Raw genomic sequence first — 10,107 nt, 5'->3', positions numbered from 1 at the left:
ACCCGTCAGGACCGCTACTTTTTGACGAAGAAATCGATCGCACAGTTCGCAGAAACCAAAGAGAAATATGGCGAAGCTTAAGACACACAGAGAATGAGAAAGAGAACGATACTCAAACCCCAACTGCAGAGATGGCTGAAAACCAAGACAATCAGTTACCTTCTGCAATTGCGGTTAATCAAAATCCTGCTCCACGCACTATGTATGATTGTGCTAAACCTTCTTTAACAGGATCTAAATCGAGCATAGTTAGACCTGCTGTAGCTGCAAATACTTTTAAACTAAAACCTAATACTTTTCAAATGCTACAACAATTTGTTCAGTTTGATGGTTTACAGGATGAGGATCCCAACGCTCATTTAGCCAACTTCTCAGAACTATGTGGTACATTTAAAATTAATGGTGTTTCTGATGATGCCATTCGTATTCGGTTATTCCTTTTTTCATTGAGGAACAAAGCTAAACAGTGGTTGAACTCATTACCATGAGGGTCAATTACTACTTGAGAACAATTGACCAAAAATTTTTACTAAAATATTTTTTGCCGGCTAAAATGGCTAAATTACGTAATGATATCTCTTCTTTTGTATAGATGGGTTTAGAAACACTCTACGATTCATGGGAGAGATACAAGGACCTTTTGAGAAGGTGGCCTCACCATGGTTTACTGTGTTGGCTACAAGTTCAAACGTTCCATAATGGTCTGAATCCTTCGACTCGACAAATGGTTGACGCAGCTGCTGGCGGAACCATCAATAATAAAACACCTGAAGATGCTTATAAGTTTATAGAGGAGATGTCAATGAATAACTATCAGTGGCAAGTCATGAGGACAAAGCCAATGAAAACAGCTGGGGTTTATAACGTCGATTCGGTCACCATGCTCTCTATTCAGGTAGAACTCTTGAATAAGAAAATTGATGGTTTTCTTAGTTTTTCACAGGTTCACCCAGTAATGCAGTGCGAAGCAAGTGTAGGTGGAACAAGCCATTCGGAATACCAACCTTATGGCCACAACATGGATAATGAGCAATTAAATTACATGGGTAATAATCCTCGACCTCGAAACAATCCATATAGTAACACTTACAATGCAGGTTGGAGGAACCACCCCAATTTCTCGTGGGGCAGTCAAGGAAATCAAAGACCACAACCACCTCCAGGCTACCAACAACCACCCTACCAACAGGAAAAGAAGCTGAACCTTGAAGAGGTGCTCTCAAAGTTTATATCAGCGTTAGAAACTTGTTTCCAGAACATCGAGACAGCACTTAAAAATCAATAAGCGTCGATTCAAGGGCTCGAAACTCAGATAGGCCAGCTTTACACACTAATCTCTGAACGACCACAAGGTAGTTTGCCAAGCAATACCGAACCTAACCCAAGGGAACAGCTCAACGCGATTAATGTTCAAGATGAAGATGGATTTGTTGAGCCTGAACCAGAACAGAGGCAAGAAACTATGGTAAACAAAGGTCAAGGTAAGGTAGATCACAATAAAAACAAAACGATGAATGTCGAATATAAACCTCGTGTGCCATACCCCAACGCGACAAGGAAAGACTGCTCAGATGAACAATTTGGTAAATTCCTTAAACTCTTAAAAAAATTACATATTGACTTACCGTTTGTTGAAGCTTTATCGTAGATGCCAAATGCAATGAAATTTTTAAAGGAGCTTTTAGAAAATAAGCGGAAGTTGGACGAGGCATCGCATGTAGAGCTAACACAGTTTGCTCAGCTATTCTCCAAAATAAACTACCCAACAAACTAAAAGATCCAAGGAGTTTTACAATTCCCTGCTTAATTGGTAGTTTAGATGATAATAATGCATTAGCTAATTTAGGGGCTAGTATTAACGTCATGCCTTACAAAATGTTTAAACAATTAGGTCTTGGGAAACCCAAACAGACTAGGATGAACATTCAATTAGTAGATAAAACTATAAGATTTCCTACGGGTAGTATTGAAGATGTGCTGTTAAAATCGATAAATTTATATTTCTCGTTGACTTCATTGTTCTAGACATAGAGGAGGATAGCAACACTCCTTTAATTCTAGGAAAACCCTTTTTAGAAACTGCTAAAACAATTATCGATGTTGGCACAGGTGAGCTCACACTTCGTGTGGGAGACGAAACAATCACTCTTCAAGCTCGCAATTCTGGCAACACATCAGAAATTGAAGGTGATCATCTAAACCATTCTATTAAAACTGACCATATGATACAACCCACTTTGCAGGAGATAAGTCTGAAGGAAGTACATGAGCCATTCTCAAACAATAGTAAGGCTTCAAATAGAGGAGCTAGATGAATGGAAAACACATAAACCGAGAACACATGATAAACCAAAACTATGCCAGAACAAGTTTAATCCTTTTCCAAATCAACTTAAGGTTGGAGATAGAGTCTTATTATATGCCACAGATCCCCACATTGTTGCTACCACATCGAATGAAGAAATCCCTCTTACGGTACTCAGCATTTCCCATTCGGTACGGTCGAGGTGAGTCATCCCAAGTTTGGCACTTTTAAGGTAAACAACACCCGTTTAAAACCTTATTTTGATAAGAGAAATAGCAGGAATGGGGAGTATAAACTCCTCAAACCACCATGATCATTCAACGGAGAGGTAAGTCGAGCTTAGACTATAAATAAGCGCTTCTCAGGAGGCAACCCGAGCGCTAACTGTATTAACTTCTTTAAAATTTAGTCTTCAACATCTAACTTACTAATGGAGAGCTTGAATACAGGTTTTCCACAAGGACACGGCCAAGAGCACGGGTGTGCTTAGGGCCGTGTGAAAACAGCGCAACGATTTTTCCAAACACTGGCTACGATAAAACGCCACGGCTGTGCGACATGGCCGTGGTCGAACCTGTCAAAACAACATAGGCGTGCGACACACCTGTGCAGAAGAACCGTGGGTGAATCTGTTAAAAGAGCATGGGCGTGCTACACGCCCGTGTCTAACACCCGTGGCCAAACCTATCAAATTAACACAGGTGTGGGGTTTTCATACACGGGCGTGGGAGAAGCGAACAACGCCAGACACGACCGTGTGCACCCACACGCCTAAGGAACACGGGCGTGTACTAAATGTCAGACGCGCCCAAATTCAAAATTCGTGAATCACACGGGCTGAATTTGGGGAACACGGGTGTGTTACCTGGCCATGGACCCCAAAATCTATAAATAACCTGCACTATTCATTGTCTTCCCCACTCAAAAACCCTAACCCTAGCCGCTGCAAGTCCACACGTATCCCTGCCACGCCCGTGCGGTGCCGCCAACTCCATTTTGACGCCCGATTTCTCTCCCTTAGCGTTTGTTTAGTCTTTTCACCTCTATTCTACTTACTCTTAATGTTCATTTTTAAAATAATCTTTATTTTCTCTTACTATTTCCATTTTGTTCATTATTTCTGCATTATTAGATTATTTATCATACATTTCATGTTAAATCGAGTTGTTAGGAAAGCCTTACTCTTTTGTCATACACATGCCATTACTATGCCCATTTTCATGCCATTATAATGATAATGTCATGAATTTATGCTATCAAAATAATTATGTTGGTTATGTTTGGTTAATATTAGTAGTTGTGGCTGAAATTCTCATTTTTATTTTAAATTTGTCTTCATTTTAGTTTGATCATTCCTCAAGATGAATTAATGGTTTTGATTGTAGGTACCATGTCGTCTTCAGGAGGAAAGAAAATCGCCGTACCTGTTTCGAAGAAGAGAAAAGGAGCATCATCTTCCGCGGGTCCAACCACGGAAATTTGTCACCCTCTCTTGTAGTTCCTCCGAGGGCCCCAAGAAGAACTTTTCAAAATCCTTCGAGCCCGACCTTCAATTACGGGCCGCTGCATCGACTGGGCTATCGTAGAACAAGTTCAGTTGGCTGATGCAATTCGGGCCCTCCTAACCACTGACCCTTGGGAGTTGTTCTTTGGGATCATCGAACCAACACACCTCGAGCTCATGATGGAACTATGCTCAATGTTCCATCTTCAGACCGTAATTACAAATTACAATGATCCCGGCACGGTCTAGTTTCGCCTAGGTAGGTTAGTCCGCCAGCTAAGCGTCCCAGAGTTCGGTGTTGCACTGGGCTTATATACGGAGGAGTTCAAGGAGGAGAATGAACTACATGCTCTCACTCGCCACATACATTTCTCTCCCTCGAAGTGCTGGCACATTTTGGCCCCTGGCACAGCCTCCTACAATCCTAGCCGTTCCAAGGCATCAGTTCTCCCACCATCCCTAAGGTACCTACACGCCATTTTGGCTCAAATGATTACAGGGAGGTGAGAGAGCACTGGCGTCGTCAACACTTACGATGCCTACTGATAAACGCCAAATTATACATGTTTTTACCCCAAATACTTAGCATATTTATGGATTTTTACTATTAGATTTGTGGATTTTGGTGCGCTTAATCCGATTATTTTATTTTTTGTACTCAGGAGAGCACCAAGGGTCAAAAGGTCCCAAAAATGAGCTAAAAAGGGACAAAACGGACCAAATCGAGAAGACCACACGGCCTAAGCCTTGCCATACGGATAGATCACACGCTCGTGCCTTTCGAGGGTGTCGACCAAGGTTTACACGACTTACACGGCCTAGCCATTGAGCCCACACAGCGGTGGCAATTTAGCGGATCAAACACAGCCTGGCAACCATGTCATACGGTCGTGGCACACGGCGTGTCCCTTTTTCAATGAGTTGTATTTTACACTGAAAAAGGATACTTAAGGGGAAAGAAAGCCAATCAAAAACCTATATAAACACCCTAAGTATGACCTAGAAAGGGGCCTCTCTCTCCAGAACTTTTCTGGAACATAGAACCACACGCCGGGAATTACTTGAAGGAAGCCAGACGATCCATCTCAAAAGCTGGAGCTACTCTAAGACTGAAGATCTCTCTCAGAATTCCTTTAGGATTTTTAGCGTTTTCTTTATCTTTTTCTATTTTTATACTTTTGATATGTACTCTTATTTTATTATGAACTAAACCCCTTAGATACCTAAGGGCGATAAAAAACTATTATGGATCTTGTTATTATTATCTGAATTATATGATAAATACTTGATTTATTCTTAATTATGTGTTCTTAATGCTTGAGTTAATATTTCGGGTATTAATTCATGATTTGATGTGCTTATGCAGAGGAGGAATAGACCCTGCCTAAGAGTAGATTTGGCATAATTAAGCGGAGTTGATCGGGCGCCTAGAAATAGGGTTACGAGATTTTGCCGGATTAGGGTAAACCTAATATGGGAGTCCATAGATCGAGGTAATGCATCCCTAGGGTGTTAATTAGATAAAAGTCTCGGTTATTCAATCTAGGGGTTAGACGTTATTAGTATTGAATAGGGATAATAACATAGGTTAGTGAGTCTCATGGATCAAGTCAAGTGAATAAATCGTCCGGTTCAGAGTCAGATAACAAGTGAAATCTAGGTGGATTCCTCCTTGGTTGTCGTCTTTATCAATTGCTTTTCTTCAAGTCTTTTTCCAAACTTTCTCTTTGCTTTGATTAAATTAGTTAATTAGTTTAGGTAATTAGTTTAATAAACAAACCTTTTTATTCTTAGGCTAGATAATAAAAAGATAGTTATTACTAGTACTTTTGGTTCCCTTGGGTACGACATCCTGGTCTTGCCATTACTATACTATTGTTCGATAGGTGCGCTTGCCTTTTCGTCGTGATAATAGTTAGTCTAGGTTTGATCTTCATTATAAAAATTTATTACTTGTTACGAATCACTGCGATCATCTACTTCTTATGGTGTATGTCACACGGGCACGTGATCGACCTTGCCTATTTCGTCGCCCTCGCGATTCAGCACCAAATGGAGCGGCATAGGAAGGGGGTCATCTACATTGGCCCCTATGTTACTCGGCTGGCTCGACACTTCGGGTTCCTCAGCACCGCAGCCCAAGAATCATCATTTACCCTCATCGGCCAGATGTCTCCACAAGGCATCTCGAGCATGCTTAGCATGAAGATGATCGAGAGGCGCTGAGGAACCTACCTTGTTCTCTTAAAAAGCTCTCATATCATATTTAGGATAAATTTTGATATATATATCTTGAATTAAAACATAGGCATTTATGCATTGATTGTTTAAACCTCAAGACATTAGAGAATCAAGCATGATAAGTTGTTTTTTAAGAATTTAAAATCTTAGGTTGTTTCCCCAAAGTTTAGGTATTACTTTGAGATAGAATTCACAAGTTTTAAACATCAAAAAGCCATGATTTTTGTGAGATTCTTGAGCCTTTTGAGCATTTATTAATTCTTTCATGCTTACTTTTATTATTGCTTTGAGTGCGTCAGTATTGAACTGTTATTCTAGAACTTGCTTGATTATGCATGTTAAAACCACACCATTTGATTTGATATGTCAAAATGATTAAGGCACTTAGGATTAACCCACTCATGCCATGAAAAGCCTACCTCCACGATTAACCCCTAGTAAACCCCTTTGAGCCTAACAAGCCATTTCTTGTATTACCCTTAATATTAACCCTTAACCCATTTTTTGTTGAAATCCCCTAAATTATTTTTTATCCTTATTTTTTCGAGATTTGAGTTGAATAAATTGCTTAGCTATGTCTTGTTCTTAATAGTTAGTCTATGTTATTTAACTTGTTCTTAAAAAAAATGTGTGTATACATCTTAATAGTAGTAATCTTCTGAGCTAAAAAAGTTAAATTCCATTTTCTGATAAAAGCTCTGTTGTATGCAAGTGATGATTAAATCTTTTTCTAGTTAAGTAATTTTTCAACATAATCTCGATTCTAACTCTTTCTTTCAGCTTGTGACCACACCCCCTAACCAGGCCTCATTACAATCCTCTAAAGACCTTTTGATTGATGTATCATCTTAAATTATAGTGGTGGAGATTTGATTTTCATGCAAGCCTATGGTAATGATTTTTCATTATTGACTATTGAGTGCTTCATTTATTGTCCTTAAACACCTCGAGTGATTTGAGTGAATCTTTAGTGAGGATGTGAAACTCTATGATATTCCGAATCAAAAGTAATTACTTAAATGAGGAGAGACACCTATATTTTTAGGAGGAAATGCTCAACTTGGAATGTTTGAAACTTTTATGTTCTTTTAGTTGAATTCTCAATGTATGATTACCTATGAATTATTTTGAGATATTATCGATAAAAATTATAAGTTGAGAAGAATTTATTTTGATTATGAGTTGAGAATTTTGCTTGAGGACAAGCATATGCTTAAGTGTGGGGGTTTTTGATAAACCGTAAATTATACATATTTTAACGCATTTTATGGATGATTTCCTATTAGAATTGGTGAATTCGATGCTCCTAATGCTTTAATTTCATGTTTTATACTTATGTGAGCATAGGAAAGTGAAAGGAACGAGAAACGGGCCAAAATTAGAGAAAATGGGCCAAAGTACAAAATCAACACGGCCTGGACCTCCTCACACAGGCAGACCACACGGTCGTATCAATTTGGCAGGTCGAGCACGGCCTGAAGTAATCGCACACGGGCGTGTTACACGAGCGTGTCCCTGCCGAGCCCAAGTTGAGTCCAATTCAGAAAAGGCTAATTTTGAGGGCTCTTAGGCATTCCAAAGCCTATAAATACACCCTAGAGGAGGAAGAAAAGGGGAGGCACAGAGTAGGGAGTAAGGAATTACTCCACGGAAGCTGATTGATCCATCTCAGAAGCCAGATTCACCATCAAGACTGAAGATCTCTCCTCAATTTCCTCTTCAGGAGTTTTGGGTTTTCTTTATGTTTTGTATTCTTTATTATTCTGAGATGTTTTCTTATTTAGTTATGAACTAAAACCCCTAAATACCTAAGGGGAATAAAACCTAAGACGAATCTTGTTGTTATTTTCTGAATTGTATGATAAAAACTTAACTTGTTCTTAATTATGTGTTCTTAATTCTTATTTTGATATCCCAGGATACTGATTCAAGATAAGCTCTTATTCAGAGGAGGAATAGACCCTATCTAAGAGCACATTTGTCATAATTAAGCTGAGTTATTTGCGCGCCTAGACATAGGGTGACAAGATTTTTCCATATTAGGGTGAAACCTAATAAGGGGATCCATAGATCGAGTTAATGCAACCTTAGGGTGCCAATTGGAGAAAGGTCTCAATTATTCATTCTAGGGATTAGACGTTATTAGTCTTGAATAGGGATAATAACATAACTTAGGGATATCTATGGAACAAGTTAAATGAATAAATCGTCCAATTCGGAGCCAGAATAACAAGTACAGTCTAGGTGGATTTTTCCTTAGGTATTGTCTTAATTCAATCGATTTTCCCAAAAGCAATTCCCTAATTCTATTCGTTGTGAATTCTTAGTTTAGATAATTAGTTAGTTAAAACAAAAACCTCTTTATTCTTAGGCTATATAATAAAAAGGCAGTCATTACTAGTACTTTTAGTTCCTTTGGGTTTGACAATCCGGTCTTGCTAAAACTATACTACTGTTCGATAGGTACACTTGTCTACATCACGATAATAGTTAGTTTCAAGAACGATTAATTATAAATATTTAAAGCCTATCACGAAATCACGCGATCAATAATTTCTAAAACATGTCCATGCATGTTCATAATATAAGTATATGGTATACTTTCCGTCTAAGGAAGGTTTAATTGCATAATTGGTCTTTCAATTGTTTCAAATTTTGAACTAAACAAGCTTAATTTCAATTTAACCTTAAACTAATTAGGACTTAATAAGCAAATAGACCAAAAGCTAGTGGATTAATCGTATCCACCACTGCTTGGACTTTTTGACCATGGTTTAATAACTATTTTGGTCCTTTTAGTATTTTAAATCTATAGTAATTAAATTTGACCTTTTTTACAATTTAATCCTTTTACTTTAATTAGGTAATCTATCGTAAAAATTATCGGACCAAACTTTAATTCACCTATATTGCGGCTCTTTAAATATTAAATAAAAATGTTTATAGCCTTAAATTTTGGAAATGACGTCCCAATACCTTATTTTCAAAAACCACTTGACTTTTAGACTGAACCACGCGACATCAGACTCTGATGTTGTAACACTGCAAGCTTGTGTTGCAACCAACCTTTGCGTAGCCCAAAAACTCCTACATGTTTTAATTACGTTTTTCAGTGAAATTAGGTGCATTTGTCCCAATCGAACTCTAGGGACTTCAAGGATAATTTAGGCACTTTATTATTCCGAGTTGATCCTATATAAAGGCCATTACAATAAGTTTAAACATAATTGTTAGGGTTTGATTCTTAGGTTTTTCTTTCATTCCTAGTTTTCATTTAGGTTATTTTATGTTCTTGTAATAGAAAGATCCTATTCCGAAGTGAGACTTTCACAAGGGGAGATTGTTTCGAAACCATGCTTTCATTAATAAATCAATGAGCATCTCTTTTCCTTATTCTCTTCGTTATATTTTCTTTCTTTAACATTGTTAGATGAATGTTTGTGTGAAGATTAGAATTAATTTATGCTTTTTACATATTTTGTATGTTTCAGTTGCTTTAACTTCATTAATTGATTAAATGATAGAGTTTCTTAGCAGATTTGCTATTTGGAAGAGGAAGAACTTAAACCCTAGGCTTGACAACCCTAGGAAGTCATTTAGGGAGGAATTAACCTAAAATTGGTACAACCTATCCATGAACACCTTAACCCCGAACCAGTTTGGACTGTGAGGTCGGAAGATAAGTAGTTATTGCTAACTCATTATTCTAGTGGAAGATTGAATGATCTTGTTAGGTTATCGACTAATTGATTGATTAGATCTCTACATCAATAATTAATTAGGTAAAACAATTGGATCTAGGCTAAACAGAACTCGCATAATCAAAACAAGGAATAGAAAAGCCGATACAAGAACCTAGGAGTAGTTTAGGTTTAGTTAAATTTATTTAGTTTCTTCTTCTTATTGTTATCATGTTGCTTCTTGGTTAACAATACTAATTCGTGACTCAAGTAGATTAGTAATTATCTCCCGTAACTGATAACAGTTTCCCCCAAACTACAATCCCTTGGGTACGTTCTATTTCATTGTAAATAAACTATATTACAACCTAACTTGT

The 10,107-nt window shown here is 37.8% G+C and overlaps 1 non-coding gene across 1 annotated transcript; it reads right to left on the bottom strand.

Annotated features, from left to right (window-relative positions):
• Nucleotides 1–559: 559 nt before the first annotated feature.
• On the bottom strand, nt 560–666 carry LOC121210715 (small nucleolar RNA R71). The gene has a single exon (XR_005905828.1). It is a non-coding gene; the product is annotated as a small nucleolar RNA R71 (small nucleolar RNA).
• Nucleotides 667–10,107: the final 9,441 nt, after the last annotated feature.

The sequence above is a fragment of the Gossypium hirsutum genome, chromosome A11 (assembly GCF_007990345.1).
Source record: "Gossypium hirsutum isolate 1008001.06 chromosome A11, Gossypium_hirsutum_v2.1, whole genome shotgun sequence".
Taxonomy (NCBI): Eukaryota; Viridiplantae; Streptophyta; class Magnoliopsida; order Malvales; family Malvaceae; genus Gossypium; species Gossypium hirsutum.
The sequence above is the reverse complement of the archived record's forward strand: the minus strand, read 5'-3'. Positions and strand labels throughout refer to the sequence as shown.